The sequence below is a fragment of the Leptidea sinapis genome, chromosome 34 (assembly GCF_905404315.1).
Source record: "Leptidea sinapis chromosome 34, ilLepSina1.1, whole genome shotgun sequence".
NCBI classification, from domain to species: Eukaryota; Metazoa; Arthropoda; class Insecta; order Lepidoptera; family Pieridae; genus Leptidea; species Leptidea sinapis.
Genome location: NC_066298.1, coordinates 11,096,243 through 11,115,726, shown reverse-complemented (window position 1 = coordinate 11,115,726; position 19,484 = coordinate 11,096,243).

Sequence of the window (19,484 nt, the reverse complement as noted above, 5' to 3'; positions counted from 1 at the left end):
CTTTGTAATCAATAAAATTTCTAAAATTTCCGAGAGATGGCGCTGTGCCCAAAGGGTACAAAATTACATCGCACTATCATGTGTTCTTTACTATTCCTGTAGGTCAAGGTCTTATACTCATGTTTAATTTTTGTTCAATATAGTGTTTGAGAAGAATAAAGGTGTAAGTGCAAGAGTGTGTTTTATTGTGAGCCATATGGTAAGAGTGTTGAGTAAAGTGCTAAACACATACTCATTGATTCGCTTACAACTCAGTTGATTGGATACTGCTATCAGCACCCCCCCTCCTCTTATGGAACTAGTAACTGAAGAAGTTTCGCGGTCCCGCCTATATACTAAATAACCTTTTTCAAAAATTTCAGCATCAAAACATCCACTATTAAGCCAAGTTTCTGTAAATATATAAATATCATAGTTATTATTTAGCATTTGTTGACGTACCTCAGCTGCATTAGAATTCAATCCTCTTACATTCTGATAGTAAATTTTAATGTTATCAGTTGACATACAAATTGGTAAGGATAATTTGTGTATGTATTTAATAATAAATATGTAATTGACCAAGACAAAGATTGACGAAAATTGAAACAATTAGCAATACTTAATTATTATAATTAGTAAGAATTACTATTTAGGTTATTAAATTGAGATAAGGAATAAGGTCTAAGTTAGTTGGGTTAGATCTTCAGCACTTTTAATTAATTTGTATTCTGATGTTTCGGTTTTACGCATGAAAATCCTTCCTGACTTTACCCAGACAAACTTGTAACCAAGCTCCTTTGCTTTATTACGGGACGCTGCGTGGAGTGCTTTTTGTGATGGTGAGAGAAGTTCAACAACGAATACGGGTTTTTTTGTACCACTGATACCAATGTGAGATGTGTTAAGCTTATCAATTGCGTTGCTTGCTTTTTTATTAAATCTGAGTGTCGCTGCAAGAAAATCGTCTCTAATTCTAGGAGAACTGAATTTTACAATTACGGATCTAGGACGGGGACTTCCACTGTTTATTTTAGCAACTCTTGTGCATAGATGGTTGTCCGCCTCGTTCAACTTATAATTAGTAACAGAAGCAAGTTGCTTAGCAATAGTAATTAGGTTCTCAGATTTGTGCTCGGGAATGTTCTGTATTTCTAGATTACTGGCTCGAGCGTGTTGTTCCATGCGAGTGATCCTTGAGATAAGGTCTGAGACCGTATTCCGTAACGTCTCGTTCTCGGATTTTAACTGTTTTATTTCTGAAGTGTTGATCTCTTGTTGTTTCTTAATTGTATTTAAGGAATCTGATACCCGTTTAAAACTGTCCAGTAGTCCTTTGGTTTGTACTTCAAATTGTGTTAATATATTCGTTTTAAAATTGTCTGATATAGTTTGGAGTTCTTCGCGGATAATTTGTCGAACACTTTCTATTGATATTTCTGACGTATTGTTTTGTACTATTTGTCCTCCTCTTCTACAATTTATATTACTAAATGACTCCGGTGATTGGTGATTTACGGCTGGTCGAATTGGTGTGTTGGTATTATCCGATTTTGGCTGCTTACTATGACAACCTGGGCATATCCACTTTGACTTAAATTCCTCCGATAAGTGATTTAATCCCTTGTTAATGTTGACACAGTTTAAATGAAATTTGAATCTGCAGGAAACACAGTTTAAAATGTTTGATGAAGTTGTTGGCGAAGCAAACAGCGGACTGTAGTTAAATGTTTATTGGCAGCACAAAGTAACTGGTTATCGTATGCGGAAATATTGTAAATAGGTAGATGCGCGTGCGCGGGTGTCGTGCTGATAGGGTTTGACGCGACTGCGGGACGTGGCACTGCCGAGTGGGTCGACGACCGTTGCCTCCCCTCTCCGGCGGCTCCCCTCTGGCGTCCGGCTACACAACCGGTTCATCAGCCGCAGTTAAGGCGGCTCCAACATGCTCCCCCTGTTGAAGAGCCGTGGTCTTCAAGGTAGAGTCACTGTAGAGGCAGGGGGCAAATAGTGTTGAATGCCCGTCTGAGCACACCCTTGCGTGTGTATGAGAGCTGCTAAAAAAGCTTCTTTTGTCATGTCTGAAACAAGCTCAAGGTGAACTGCTCTTGTGGCCAAACACACCAATACACATATAAAGCTCTTAACGAGCCTGCAACCTCTGCCCTTGCGGTCAGCTATCATGATAGGACCGGCGTAGTCGACACCTGTATCTAAAAAGGGAAATTCTAGATGTAAACGCTGCACTGGAAGGTTGCCCATGATAGGTTGGATTGTGTTAGCCTTGATTCTAGAGCATTTTACACATTGATGTGTTGTCTTCCTGGCTAGATTTCTACCACCGATTGGCCAGTAGTGATGACGAATGGAGGCAAGTAACAGTTGAGGCCCTGCATGAAATAATTTATGATGAAACATTTGAAATATTAAATTACAGATTCGATTCGAGCTACAAAGAAGAACAGGATGTTTAACATTGTAGTCATAAAAGGAACTATGAAGCCTGCCCCCTACTCGAATAATTTTATTATCGTCAAGAAAAGGCGATAATGATAAGAGTTTGTTTTTAGGAGGTAATAGTTTACCTGATGTGAGAAGATTGTACTCCTCAGGGAATGATTCTTGTTGACAGATTTTTAAAATTAAATTTAATGAATTATTTAATTCGCATGTTGTTAGTGGACCAAATGTACGATTTTGATTTTGTAATTTGCAATTTTTAAGAAACCGTGACATAAAGGCTACGATGCGTTGCAATGCGTTAAAGTTTGAACACCGATTGAAAAGTGTAGAAATTACATTTTCACCGTCGACGTTGACATGAAAAATTCTAACTGTCTCTGGTAACGTAGACTTGTCATGCGATCGTGGAAATTGCGGCCAAATTGATTGGTCTTGTTGTAGAAACTGTGGCCCTGACCACCATAAAGAAGAGTGAGCTAACTTGTCAGCTGAGAGTCCTCGTGAGACGAGGTCTGCGGGGTTTTCTGCTGAAGGAACGTAGCGCCAACAGTCACCACCGACAATGTCCTGGATCTCAGAGATACGATGACGGACGAAAGGTTTAAGATTCGAGGGTGTCATCGATAGCCAGCCCAACACTATGGTAGAGTCGCACCAGAATACTGACTCGTTGAATTTTAGGGTAAGTGATTGAAGTACCTTAGAATGCAATCGAGCGCCCATCAAGGCTGCACATAGTTCGAGTCGGGGCATAGTAGCTGGTTTTATAGGAGCTACCTTGCTCTTGGAACTAAGTAGATGAACGTGAACAGAGCCATCGGCATGTATGCTGCGCACGAAGACGCAGGCACCGTAAGCTCGCTCAGACGCATCTGTAAACACGTGCAATTGCAGGTTTATAGGAGAGTCACATGAAATCCAACGTGGAATCTCTATGTTGTTTAACAATGGAAGAGTATTTTGAAAACTCTCCCAAGACCTTTGTATGTCTTCAGAAACAGGTTCGTCCCAAGTACATTTAGATAACCACAACTGTTGCATGATAATTTTAGATTCCACGATGCATGGTGCTACAAGACCTAAGGGATCAAATATTTGTGCAATCGTAGATAAAATGTGTCGTTTTGAAATAATGTCAGTGTGCTTTAAATTAATTGTAAAAGAAAATGTGTCATTAAATAATTTCCAGTTGAGGCCTAATGTTTTAGAAATCTCGTTAAAGTTGTAGCTTAGATCAACAGAGCCTTGTGTATCACAATTAATTCTATGAAAGTGCTGCATGACTTCCACGGAATTAGAATGCCACTTACGTAGATTATACTGAGCTGATTGTAAGACAGCGATAACTTCACGACATTGATGTATCGCCTCTTCGACAGATGATGAACCTGATAAATAATCATCAACATAAAAATCATGTTCGATTGTAAATTGAATGGCCTTGTTATTACAATCATGCGCTAGTTGTAACAGACACCTAGTTGCGAGAAAAGGTGCAGATACCGTACCGTAGGTGACTGTATTAAGTACGTATGTTTTCAACGGTGTCCTAGGGCTTTCTCTCCATAGTATCTGTTGCAGACATCGTTGTGGAGAAGTGACAAGATGCTGTCTATAGAATTGCTGAATATCCGCTGACACTGCAATTCTATACTGGCGGAATCGAAGAAGAATCGATTGTAAATCGTCTTGAAGAGTGGCTCCTATCATTTGGATGTCGTTGAAAGACTTTCCCGACGTAGTAACTGCAGACGCGTCAAATACGACACGCAGTTTCGTAGTGGAACTCGACTCCTTCATGACTCCATGATGTGGCAAGTAATAAGATGGCTCTGTAGAGTTCCAATCAAAAGAATTAATTTCAGTCATATGACCTAGCTCTATGTACTCACGCATGAAGTCAAAATAGAGTTTCTGAAGAATTGGATTTTTTTGTAATCTACGTTCTAAAGAGATAAACCTATGCCTGGCCATAGAATGGTGGGTGGCTCTTTGAGGGGTAGAGTCACCACGAAACGACCATCAGATTCTCGATACGTGGTATCCGCAAATATCTGCTCACAGCGCTTCTCTTCGGGAGTGAGTTTGTGTTTTGAAGAAATAGTATCAAGCTCCCAGAATCGAGACAAATCTGATAGTGTGTTGTCTGAAAACATGCACACGGGAGAAGAAGAGTCATTATTATGATTTGAGTTTATAAATAAGCCGGAAATCAACCAGCCTAACTTAGATTCAAATAAAGAAGGGTTGTTCTTTCCTAAACTGATACGATTCGCGCCTAAAATTTCCCAAAATATTTCTGCGCCAACTAAGATGTCGACTGAAGACGGACAATTGAAAGTAGGATCGGCAAGACGAATGCCAGTGGGTATTTGAAAGCTCCTTGTGTCAACATAAGTTGATGGTAGCTTAGTACTTATTTTAGATAATACAAAGCATTCTATGTTGACTTCGTATACCTTATCTAATGACTGTAATTTAAAATTGCATGATTTTGTGCAGTTTGAAGACTGATTATTGATGCCAAACACTCTGGATTTGGTATTCAAAGTACAAAGGTGCAGCTTACGGCAGAAATCCTCTGAAACAAAGTTGGCTGTGCTCCCGTTGTCCAGCAAGACCCGTGCGGTATGGAGCTTTCCGTTAGTATCCACCACATTCACGAGCGCTGTGGAGAGTAACACAGTTCTTGTTTCAGACGTGTTATTAAGAGTAAGCGCTACATTTTGAGAGGTAGATTGCTCTGGTTCATTCTCAATATGTAACAAAGTGTTATGTTTCAGACGGCAATATTTACAAGAGCCTAATTTACATTTTGAAAGTACATGACCTGGACGTAGGCAATTCAAACAAACTTTTAAGTCTTGGGCCTTTTTAATACGGGACTCTACAGGTAAGTCTCTAAAGTTAGGGCAAGAAAATAGGAAATGTGACTGATTACATAATTGACATAATGAAGATTTATGATTGAATGATTTATGGTTAGTAAAATTATTGTTAGTATTAATTACAAAGCTTTTAGGTTTAGTATTGTTAAAAGATTGTGAGTTTTGTGTTTTAGCAACTTTGGACTCCTCTAGTGTTTCTAATAAATCTGCCCTACTATTGAGAAATGTAATAAAGACTGGTAAGGTGGGAGGCTGTGACATAGAGTTGCGGTGCTGCTCCCATTCCCTATTTGTGATTTGATCTAGTTTACCCGTCATAATGTGGATAATTAAGGTGTCCCAATATTGAACAGGTTGATTCAAGGTCGCCAGGGCTCTTAAATTTTTTTTAGTTTCGTCTACTAAATGTCTTATTGACTTACTTGATTCCCTTGAAAATGTCTCAATGTTAAACAAAGCTTGCACATGATTATTCACAAGCAGCCTCTTATTGTCATAACGATCACAAAGCAACTTCCAGGCAGCGTTGTAATTCTCCGACTTAAAATCGAGATTATTAATTATTAAAAGAGCACTCCCCTTTAGTGATGCACGAAGATAGTGGAGCTTATTAATGTCATCGATAGACTGGTTACTGTTTATTATTGATTGAAATGTGTCACGAAATTCCAACCAATCATGATAGCTGCCTGAAAATCTGGGCAAATCAATTTTAGGCAGACGCACACTATTATGCTTATGCGTGTTTGAACAAGAGCTCACCTCAGACGCGATGTCTGCATTCAACTCTCTGCGCGCGATAGTGATCAGCTGGCGAGCAGTAGCCACTAGACTGCAGTATAGTTTATCAAATTCTTCGCGTTCCGCATATTGCTCGTCGGGGTCGTCCGCCAACATCTCCAACTCGTCCTGCAAGGCGTCATACTTTTCATGTAGGGCCTCAATAGCAGCCAGCCTGAACTCCAGTTCTATAGTCTGCAATTCGCTTAATTTTTTACAAGATTTAGATAGTTCAACATAATTCGAAAATTGTGTAAGCTTGGCCTTTATAGAACCTCGTTTTTTAATCACCGTTTTTATTTGAGACTCGGACATAATGAAGAAGAAAGAGTAAAGCTTGAAATAAAATAGAAGCCAACTAGGTGTATGTTTTAAAGAAGGCACAAGCAAACAGGCAATATAGAAAAGAAATAACACAGAAATGCAATTCTGCTATAGAATGATGTCAGGCGTTATAATGTTCAAATATGACGATAAATGAGACTAAGAAAATGTAGTTGATTATGATGAATGAGATGAATATAAATAGAATAAAAATGAGAGGCAATGTACAAGAATAAAATGACAAATGATTTTAAATTATGCAGTACAGCAAATGATTTTATATATTGAGGAGTAGGTTGGAACGATCTCACGGTTGTTATGCCATCCACAGGTGATGAATGAAATTAACACGTAGCCTCGTTGCCCGACGAATCGTGTGCGTTGATGCTGATCACGCGCAACCGAAGTTGATGATCCGCAATCCCGATGACCCTCCAAGTGGTCCCTGATTTGGTGGATGGCTGCAGGCGGTAAATCCAAGACCTTCAGAACGCACTCCACGACAACCAAAAGAAAGCAGGCACGATGACTTGAAGGATTCAGGCGACAACTCGAAGAATGTTACGTGGCCGGTTTGGGTCCGTTAACTTTCTTTGTTCCTTTGTACTGCTGGTCGCTATTTCATGTAGACAAGGTGAGAAGGACCATATGGTGGGGCTGCCGAGTGGGTCGACGACCGTTGCCTCCCCTCTCCGGCGGCTCCCCTCTGGCGTCCGGCTACACAACCGGTTCATCAGCCGCAGTTAAGGCGGCTCCAACAAAGTAGTCTGGCGTTCACAACATCCAAGTTTTGTTTTATTTTGCGACATAATATATTTTATCCGATCAGATTATAAACTTACTAGCACGAAATACGATATTAAACGGAGCTCGGCGGCTGGCAAGTTGACTCGCTCGTTTGAACGCAGCACTGCACGGTGAAGATGACTCACGCACAATGACAGACGTGACGGCACAAACAAGTACGCTTATGAATAGTTTTGATTGTACCGACACACGTAATTTAAGTTTGAATTTTAATCACTGATTACGTTTTATTAAATTCGTATATTATACAACTGATTTCAACAAAAGTTAGATCGTTTCACTGGCTACTCAAAAATATGTAATGTTACACTATTTGACTATTATTGGCTATTATTTCGGAATTAATTATATGCAACAAACAGTAATACATGTGAATAGAATGGAGCGCGCGTGGAAATGAAAGCACAGAAAATATGCACAAGACGCAATGGCGTATGTGAGAAAATATGGTCGTCCTGACTTATTCATAACGTTTACGTGCAATTCGTCATGGAAGGAAATTAAAGATGAGTTACAATTTGGACAAAAGTCACATGACAGACATGATTAAATTGCGCGCGTGTTTAAACAGAAACAAGTAAAATTCATTAATGCAATTGTGAAGAGTTGTATTTTCGGAAATGTTAATAGCTGGATGTTCTCCATTGAGTGGCAAAAGAGAGGGTTGCCACACTCACACAATTTAATTTGGCTGAAAGAAAAAATTCACTCAAATCAAATCGATGACGTTATTAAAGCAGAATTCCCAAATCCGGTTGAAGATCCTGTTCTATATGAAATAATCGTGAAACAAATGATACATGGACCTTGCGGGGCACTTAATATGCAATCACCCTGTATAAAAGATAATAAATGCTCAAAACGATATCCAAGATCATTTTTGAGTGAGACGCAAACGGGAGATGATGGATATCCGCAATACCGACGTCGACTACCGAGTGAAGGAGGATTTACAGCAAAAATTAGAGTACGGGGTGAAGAAATCGAAATTGATAATCGATGGGTTGTCCCTTATAATCCGTTATTATCGAAAATATTTAATGCACATATAAATGTAGAATATTGCAGTTCAGTTCAGTCAATTAAATATGTGTGTAACTATATTAACAAAGGAAGTGATATGGCTGTCTTTGAAATTACAAATGAAAATAGATATGATGAAATTTTAAGTTATCAAATGGGACGATATATAAATAGTAATGAGGCAGCTTGGCGTATATTGGGGTTTCCGATTCATGGCAGGGATCCAGCTGTTTTTCACTTAGCAGTTCACCTTGAGAATGGGCAACGGGTATATTTTACTAATCAAACAGCACAAAAAGTTGCAAACCAACCTGTTAATACTACGTTAACTGCATTTTTCGAATTGTGTCGAAGTGATCTGTTTGCTAGAACTCTTCTATATGGAGATGTTCCCAGTTATTACACATGGGACTCATTGCGAAAAGTATTTAATCGACGAAAGAAAGGAGTTTCGGTTGAAGGATTTAAAGGTGTCTTTAAAGATAAAGCTATTGGTCGAGTATATACGGTACATCCAAAGAATGCTGAATGTTTCTATTTACGTCTACTACTTCATGAAGTACGTGGACCAACTTCTTTTGAAGATCTTCGAACAGTAGATGGTTACATTTGCGAAACGTATCGTGAAGCATGCCAGCGTCGTGGTTTATTAGAAAATGATAATCAATTGGAGCAGGCAATGAAAGAGGCAGCAGAAACAGCAACAGCGAATCAACTGCGAGAACTCTTTGCTATAATTCTAACATCGTGTAATCCTTCAAATCCGAATAGACTATGGCTGAAATATCGTGATACTATGAGTGATGATATTCTAGCAAGACTACGTAGAGAAAATCAAGATATGAATATTACATTCAACGATAATATGTATAATGAAGCTTTGATAATTTTAGAAGATCGATGTTTCGCAATATGTAATCAAACTTTAGTTACTCTCGGAGTGCAATCTCCCAAAAGAAACGAATTAAGCGTGACTAATTCTGAATTATCAAAAGAACTTAATTATAATAAAGATGAATTGCAACGTTACATTGAAGAAAATGAACCAAAATTAACACGAACACAACGAATAGTATATAACACAATAATAAATCGTATTGAGACGAATGCAGGAGGAATAATCTTTTTAGATGCACCCGGAGGTACTGGAAAAACTTTCCTCATTAATTTGGTCCTAGCTACAATTCGGGTGAAAAATCAAATAGCATTAGCATTGGCATCCTCTGGAATTGCCGCGACATTAGTGGAAGGTGGAAAAACGGCACATTCTGCACTAAATTTGCCATTAAATGTAGCTGAACAAGAATTCCCAGTCTGTAATATCACAAAATTTTCTGTACGTGGCCAAATTTTAATAAGATGCAAACTTATAATATGGGATGAGTGCACGATGGCTCATCGAAAATCACTGGAAGCGCTGGATAGAACATTACAGGATCTTCGGGAAAATACAAAACTAATGGGAGATGCTTTATTGGTACTATCAGGGGATTTTAGACAAACGTTACCAGTTATTCCAAAATCAACACCAACTGACGAAATAAATGCATGTTTAAAGCGATCAATTTTTTGGAACAATGTTGAAAAGTTATCACTGACAGAAAATATGCGAGCGTTAATTACTGGAGATCCAAAAGCACAAGAGTTTGCCGACAATCTTTTGAAAATTGGGAATGGCACCTACCCACTAGATCCACAGTCTGGTAAAATAATTTTAACTGAAGAGATATGTCATGTGGTAGACACCGAAGAACACCTTATAGACAAAATTTATCCATCCATACAACAAAATTATTTAAATAAAACATGGTTGTCTGAGCGAACAATTTTGGTTACAAAAAATGATGCAGTAAAACGAATAAATGAAAAAATACAGGAAATGATACCGGGAGAGGAAAAAATCTATAAATCAATAGATACAATGATGAATCAAGATGAAAGTTTAAACTTTCCAACGGAATTTTTAAATTCATTAAACCCACCTGGTATGCCTTCTCATGAATTAAAGCTAAAAATTGGATCACCAGTCATATTAATGCGAAATCTTAATACCCCAAAATTGTGCAATGGTACAAGATTATGCGTAAAACAAATTTTGAACAACATCATTGAGGCAGAAGTTCTCACTGGTAAAGAAAAAGGAAACTTGGTTTTTATACCAAGAATTTAAATAATTTCGAATGATTTACCATTCTATTTTAAACGGTTACAATTTCCTGTACGATTAGCTTATAGTATGGCTATCAATAAGGCGCAAGGTCAGACGTTCCGATTTTGTGGAGTTAATTTAAAAGAATCCTGTTTTTCACATGGTCAACTCTATGTAGCTTTTTCAAGCGTAGGACAGAAAGAAAATTTATTTGTTTATGCACCAGAATGCAAAACTGTAAACGTAGTATATAAGAATGTATTTCAATAAAAATGTTTAGGATATCAGTTAATGTTAGATGATAAAAGATATTAATGTCAACTTAGTCATAAGATTTTAATGTAAAAATAAGTAAGATCAATAAATTAATAAGAAAAAAGAAAATGTGTCTTTTATGTGAAAAAATTGTGAAGTAAGTAGTGATAGATTATTAACATTAACAAATAAGTATACAATTAAAAATGACCCAGCGAAGCGGGTATTCATAGCTAGTAATATTATAAATGTGAAAGTAAGTTTGTTTGTTACGCTTTCATGCCTAAACCACTGAATCGATTCTGATGAAATTTGGTACGGAGATAGAGTATAGATTGAAAAAGGACATATGCTACCAGTTTTTCTTAAAAAAAACACAAGAACGGGTTGAAATAATAGATGAAAGTTGGCATGGGAATTCTGAATTTTGAATAAAACGATAAAACTTTGTATTTAGGTACTTGATAAGAAGTATTTTAATTTAGTAAACATTTGTTCGATTTCCGAAACTTTGACCTACACGGGGATAAAATAGGAGATTAAAATTACCAGGGAAATAATAGTATTTAATAGTTAAAGAGACTGTCCACAATGATTATTATTATTATTATTATATATTAAATTGCGTTAAATGCGACTTAGTTACTAAACAAAATTGTAGTACTAAATAATTATCACATGCACCTCGTAATAAGGCATAGCAATGAACGACAGAGGGGCAGACATTCAAATATATTTTTCCTCTAGGTATTCATTAATGGCAGTTCACTCATCGAACAAGAGAACAGGTCGAAGTGTTCGGACATCGCGTTGAGCACCCGCAGCGCACGCGTGTGCGGTGCACGCTGCAGAAGGTTGGTGCGTGCACGAGGCACCACCAGCAGCGGTGGTCGCCGCCGCCGTCCTACGTACTCGTCAGGGACACACAGCAGTACTGACTCCAGGAGCCTAGGACTGTGTATCTTACCTCTAATTACTTTTAGTAAATACATAGCTAAAGCGACTTCTCTTCTAACCTCAATTTTGTAATAACCCACCATGCCTAACAGAAACAAAGTAGGATACAATAATGGGTAGCCCGGATATACCCCACACTGCTTAAGATACATGAATCTAAGGAACTTATTCTGTATACGTTCAACAATAAATTTATATTTAGCCTCATGGGGAGACCAGATTGCAGAATTACATTCCAAGTCGCTTCTAACCAGTGCGTCGTACAATGCTCTCAAAGCCCCGATATTTGTAAATTGGTTTGCTAGCCGTAACATTAAACCTAAGTTACGATATGCTTTCTTGCAAATATCAATAATATGGGTCCTAAAGTTTAAGTCAGCTGTAAAGCACACTCCTAAGTCTCTGATCTCAGTCACCCTTTTAAGTAAGTTTCCTCCCATATGATATGGATGATGAAGTGGAATATGTGATCTGCTAAATGATAATATTGAACACTTACATGTGTTAAAATATAGTTTATTTTCTATGCTCCACTTTAGAACGTTGTTTATATCCCGTTGAATTGGCTCATAGTTTTTGTTTTCAATTTAGTAAACTAATTTTAAATCATCTGCGAATATCAATGGTGTTGACTTTGCAACTACTTGGGGTAGATCATTTATCATCAAAATAAATAGTAATGGCCCTAAATTACTACCCTGACTGACACCTGAGTTTGTGGCATAGGGCTCTGAATAATATCTGTTACAGTCAACGTACTGACTTTTATCACGTAAATAGTTGGCAAAAACCTCCGCACCGCATCTTACCGCCAATATGTTCAGCAACGAGCTACTGCGCAGGTAAATCGCTAGAGCTCTTTCAAACACAATGGCTCTATAACTCGCAAAATAATTAAAACACTATAAAAACATGTAATTTATATAATATTAAGTTTTTGTAAATACATGTATATTTAAGTACATTTCAACATCAACTTATATAAACAATAATTTGGATAAACAATACGTACAAAAGAAATTTAATAACATTATTAGCGCTAACAAAAACTTATTAAGTAACAATGTTTAAAGTATGGCATATTGCAAACACAATCTTATGTCAAACATTTCGTGCCCGTAGGGCAGAATGATATGTAATGATTAGGTATACATGTACGCGCTCTCTGTCCGGCTTTAGGCAGCGTTAGTGACGTAAGACTATTGTGTCGAATTTTTCTATGTGAATAAGGCGGCATTATCTTGCCAGAACAGGGATAATATGATCCGACGTCGTAACGCATCACACAACGACCTAAGTCGTAGTGTACTCTCGGTGCCAATATATAAACATTGCAAAGCAAAATACCCCTCTATCACAAGTTTAAACTCGTTGAGCACTGTCGTATGCTAAATTGCAGAAGCCATCCTATTCAGAAGTTCAGGAATCACCCCGTACGACTGCAAACTCATGATGTGCAGTAGGACTATAGTAAAGAACGTCATAATTAGCCCTGTGCCTCCCTGGAGCATAAAAAGATTAGTAAAGTCCTAGGCCCAAGGGTATCGTAAGAGGCCACTAAGGGTATTTAGCAGTGGGTGGCCTCGTTGCAAAGGATGCCACCTATATTATGGGTACCACAATGGCCCCTTTTTCTGCCGTGAAGCAATAATGTGTAAGCATTCCTGTGTTTCGATCTGAAGGGCGCCGTAGCTAGTGAAATTACTGAGTAATTTCACATCTAAGTCTCGCAAGCGCACTGCATTATAATGGGGGGGCGAATCCATAAAACATCAGCTGCTCTTCTCGTCCCTTAATGTAGTTAAATAAAGAAAAATGATAGCGAAGAAAAGTTGACGAGGGCAGGACACCTAGGAGACATAGAGTGAACATTAGGGGGAACGACATATCTAACTACAATAGTACACTAGACAATTAAGAATAGTTATGAGATAGTTACAAGTCAGTTTTATATTGTACTGAACAGTAACATAATTTCTACACATTAAAAATTTCACAGATCCTGCCCAAAATTATGGACATAAAACTCACTAACAACTCACTGTAATAGTAGGTGGGGCCAGAAAGGGAGTTGGGTTGGTAATGACATGTAGCGATTTATAAATAATTTAATAATTTGTATATACTTCATTCATCATCAGCCGGAAGACGTCCACTGCTGGACAAAGCCTACCCCAAAGATTTCCACGACGTATTTCATTCATTTATTGCATATTTGTATGTCCATGTGCAAACAAAAAAACATATTTTTTTGGTAATTTAAAAATAGCGATACATATCATACTGTATATTAAAACGTAATACGTCCATCCCTAACACGCTGATGATTGTGCACCAAGGGCAGCTAATTGTTGACATTAGATTAATAATTCGTGATTGCAAAACGATTTCTAAAATTACAAACAATATATTAGATTCATAATAATAACGTATAATTATTGCCGTGTCGCATTTTTATAATAATCAAAGTAAATCACTTTATAATTATTATGAAACATCTTGTATAATTCAAGTTCTACTTGAGCACCTAATTGAATTAAGGACGCATTTACGAATCCGACAAAAATAAGATATTTTTCGGTAGAGTTTGTGATGAAATGAAACTAAATCTAACAAAACTAAAAATTGCCACAAATAGATTACTTCTTTATCTGCAATTAGCGGGAAATTTCGCTTTGAAATTTTGACATTTTATGTCGTAAAAACACTTATCCATTACCTCTTCACACAAAATGGACGAAATGGGGCTTCATTCAGGATCAGTTTTCTGCTACTACTTACATAATTTTGTCTCTTAAAAATTACGTAAGGAAAGCAGACATAATATTTTCAAAAACACGGGAAATAAATTAATGAATATGTAATAAATTATCTCAGAAAAAAATAAAAATCAATCGTCTAAGATTCATATATTTTTCTGATAAGCATGAGCTTTAACGTGTGGTAATAATGGTTATTTTATTTTGTCACTCCGTACGCATTGCACAGAGAGATCTATCGAAACAACGTCAGTCCGCGCTCAGCCGCCGTCGAGGTTAGACACTGTGTCGGTTGTAAGTAGCAGCTCGTACTCAGAAAGATCGCTGTACGAACATGAATATTTTTTATAAGCTCTACAATACTGTCTTTGATACTTCACATATTTTGTACGCAGTCAGATTTTCAAAAAATTATGTTTCTGTATTTTTTTAAGAATTAGTGATTTATAAGTTCATCTCTAAATATAACGATAAAAACGTCCTGCATTTTCGCGACACTTTATTCCGTTTCATCCGTAAAAATTTTACTCTCATGTGGGCAAAGAAGTTTCACTTCAAAAATGATCCCAAATTCGTTCTCTGCACCCTCGAGAACCTAGAATACGATATCCATATTGTTGAAATCATAATTTTGGGCGGCCATCTTGGATTTAAAAAATGACTCCAAACAAGTTCTCTGTACCCTCGAGAACCTAGAATACGATATCCATATTGTTGAAATCATAATTTTGGGCGGCCATCTTGGATTTCAAAAATGACTCCAAATAAGTTCTCTGTACCCTCAAGAACCTTCGTTTTCTGCACTCTCAAGAACCTCGGATACGATACCCATATTGTTGAAATCATAATTTTGCGGGGCGCCCATTTTGGATTTCAAAAAAGACTCCAAATTCGATCTCTGTACCCCCGAGAACCTCGGATTCGGTATCCATATTGTTGAAATCATAATTTTGCGCGGCAGCCATCTTGGATTTCTAAAATGATCCCAATATCGTTCCCTGCACCCTTGAGAACCTTGGATACGATACCCATATTGTTGAAATCATAATTTTGCGCGGCGGCCATCTTAGATTTCATAAATGATCACAAATTCGTTTTCTGCACCCTCAAGAACCTCGGATACGATACCCATATTGTTTAAATCATAATTTTGCGCGGCGGCCATCATGAATTTCAAAAATGACTCCAAATTCGTTCTCTGTACCCTCGAGAACCTCGGATTCGGTATCCATATTGTTGAAATCATAATTTTGCGCGGCGGCAATCTTGGTTTTCAAAAATGATCCCAAATTTGTTTTCTGCACCCTCAAGAACCTCGGATACGATACCCATATTGTTGAAATCATAATTTTGCGTGGCGGCCATCTTGGATTTCAAATAGACTCCAAATTCGTTCTCTGTACCCTCGAGAACCTGGGATTCGGTATCCATATTGTTGAAATCATAGTTATGCGCGGCGCGCATCTTGGATTTAAAAAATGATCCCAATATCGTTCTCTGCACCCTCGAGAACCTTGGATACGATACCCATATTGTTGAAATCATAATTTTGCGCGGCGGCCATCTTAGATTTCATAAATGACCACAAATTCGTTTTCTGCACCCTCAAGAACCTCGGATACGATACCCATATTGTTTAAATCATAATTTTGCGCGGCGGCCATCATGAATTTCAAAAATGACTCCAAATTCATTCTCTGTACCCTCGAGAACCTCGGATTCGGTATCCATATTGTTGAAATCATAATTTTGCGCGGCGGCAATCTTGGTTTTCAAAAATGATCCCAAATTTGTTTTCTGCACCCTCAAGAACCTCGGATACGATACCCATATTGTTGAGATCATAATTTTGCGTGGCGGCCATCTTAGATTTCAAATAGACTCCAAATTCGTTCTCTGTACCCTCGAGAACCTCGGATTCGGTATCCATATTGTTGAAATCATAGTTATGCGCGGCGGCCATCTTGGATTTAAGAAATGATCCCAATATCGTTATCTGCACCCTCGAGAACCTTGGCTACGATACCCATATTGTTGAAATCATAATTTTGCGCGGCGGCCATCTTAGATTTCATAAATGATCCCAATATCGTTCTCTGCACTCTCAAGAACCTCGGATACGATATCCATATTGCTGAAAACATAATTGTGTGTGGCAGCCATCTTGGATTTCAAAAATGATCCCAAAATCGTTCTCTGCACCCTCGAGAACCTCGGATTCGGTATCCATATTGTTGAAATCATAATTTTGCGCGGCGGCAATCTTGGTTTTCAAAAATGATCCCAAATTTGTTTTCTGCACCCTCAAGAACCTCGGATACGATACCCATATTGTTGAGATCATAATTTTGCGTGGCGGCCATCTTGGATTTCAATTAGACTCCAAATTCGTTCTCTGTACCCTCGAGAACCTCGGATTCGGTATCCATATTGTTGAAATCATAATTTTGCGCGGCGGCCATCTTGGATTTAAAAAATGATCCCAATATCGTTCTCTGCACCTTCGAGAACCTTGGATACGATACCCATATTGTTGAGATCATAATTTTGCGTGGCGGCCATCTTAGATTTCAAATAGACTCCAAATTCGTTCTCTGTACCCTCGAGAACCTCGGATTCGGTATCCATATTGTTGAAATCATAATTTTGCGCGGCGGCCATCTTGGATTTAAAAAATGATCCCAATATCGTTCTCTGCACCTTCGAGAACCTCGGATACGATACCCATATTGTTGAAATCATAATTTTGCGCGGCGGCCATCTTGGATTTAAAAAATGATCCCAATATCGTTCTCTGCACTCTCAAGAACCTCGGATACGATATCCATATTGCTGAAAACATAATTGTGTGTGGCAGTAATCTTGGATTTCAAAAATGATCCCAAAATCGTTCTCTGCACCCTCGAGAACCTCGGATTCGGTATCCATATTGTTGAAATCATAATTTTGCGCGGCGGCAATCTTGGTTTTCAAAAATGATCCCAAATTTGTTTTCTGCACCCTCAAGAACCTTGGATACGATACCCATATTGTTGAGATCATAATTTTGCGTGGCGGCCATCTTGGATTTCAAATAGACTCCAAATTCGTTCTCTGTACCCTCGAGAACCTCGGATTCGGTATCCATATTGTTGAAATCATAATTTTGCGCGGCGGCAATCTTGGTTTTCAAAAATGATCCCAAATTTGTTTTCTGCACCCTCAAGAACCTCGGATACGATACCCATATTGTTGAGATCATAATTTTGCGTGGCGGCCATCTTGGATTTCAAATAGACTCCAAATTCGTTCTCTGTACCCTCGAGAACCTCGGATTCGGTATCCATATTGTTGAAATCATAGTTATGCGCGGCGGCAATCTTGGTTTTCAAAAATGACTCCAAATTCATTCTCTGTACCCTCGAGAACCTCGGATTCGGTATCCATATTGTTGAAATCATAATTTTGCGCGGCGGCAATCTTGGTTTTCAAAAATGATCCCAAATTTGTTTTCTGCACCCTCAAGAACCTCGGATACGATACCCATATTGTTGAGATCATAATTTTGCGTGGCGGCCATCTTAGATTTCAAATAGACTCCAAATTCGTTCTCTGTACCCTCGAGAACCTCGGATTCGGTATCCATATTGTTGAAATCATAATTATGCGCGGCGGCCATCTTGGATTTAAAAAATGATCCTAATATCGTTCTCTGCACCCTCGAGAACCTTGGATACGATACCCATATTGTTGAAATCATAATTTTGTGCGGCGGCCATCTTGGATTTAAAAAATGATCCCAATATCGTTCTCTGCACTCTCAAGAACCTCGGATACGATATCCATATTGCTGAAAACATAATTGTGTGTGGCAGCCATCTTGGATTTCAAAAATGATCCCAAAATCGTTCTCTGCACCCTCGAGAACCTCGGATATGATACCCATATTGTTGAAATCATAATTTTGCGCAGCGGCCAATTTGGAGTTAAAAAAAAACTGCGTTTACTGCACACGACGTTATGCGACAGAGTTGCCATCTAAAGTTCTAATATTTAACTACTAAACGAATTACATCAACCAATTATCAAAAATACATAGGTATTAAAAAAAAACAAAATTCAAAGTATCAAATTCATTTGATTCCCGCAATTGGCTTTAAGTACGTGTATGTGTTTGAGCGGTGTCAGTGTACTGGTGCGATTCTATACCTCTCTGTGGAATGCGTCCTTAAGTATATAATATAATTATCTATTTGTCCCTATAGAGTTATAATTATTTTTAAGTAGCAACAGATAATATATAATTATTTAAGGTAAATCTATACTAATATTATAAAGCTGCAGTGTTTGTTTGTTTGTTTGTTGTTTGAACGCGCTAATCTCTGGTACTACTGGTCCGATTTGAATGAGTCTTTCAGTGTTGGGTAGTCCATTTATCGAGGAAGGCTATAGGCTATGTTTTTTTTCAAAATTAGGGATCCGTAATAAAATTGCTATTTTGTAACACAAGGTGTAAAATCGAAAACCTATTTTTGCGTGCGCTGCAAAAACTATTGACAATAGAACAAAATGATGTACAGGCTATAATATAGGCAATATTTTATATACTTCATATGGCAAAACAACGTTTGCCGGGTCAGCTAGTATAGTATATTTTGGATCCGGATAAATTAAGAAAAGTATTATTTGAAACGTGTCCGTTTTGTATATCCATTATTATTATTACATACAAAATTGGCCTATGGATTTACACCCTGTGCCATATAAATTCGCAAGTTATGTCATAGCAGCGTTGGAGTATTGTGTAGTGAGGTGGACTGATTCGGCGGAACGTCGAGGGTTCTATCCACAGTGCCATTTCGACATCATTTTTTTTCTATGTTTTTTTTTTTTTGTTTATTCTTATTTGAAGTATTTTAATTCTTATTATTATTATTATTTATTTTGTTATTCTTTAATTAACCGCGTGGTACAGTAGATTTTTAAATTTTACAAACCATGGAGACTAATAACATTACTCTGAGAAAAAGAAAACCCAAATTTCACACTTCATTTTGTCTAGAACAAGACGAGTCAATGGACTCATTATGTTCGGAAACAGCAAGAAGCCTGCCAGACTTG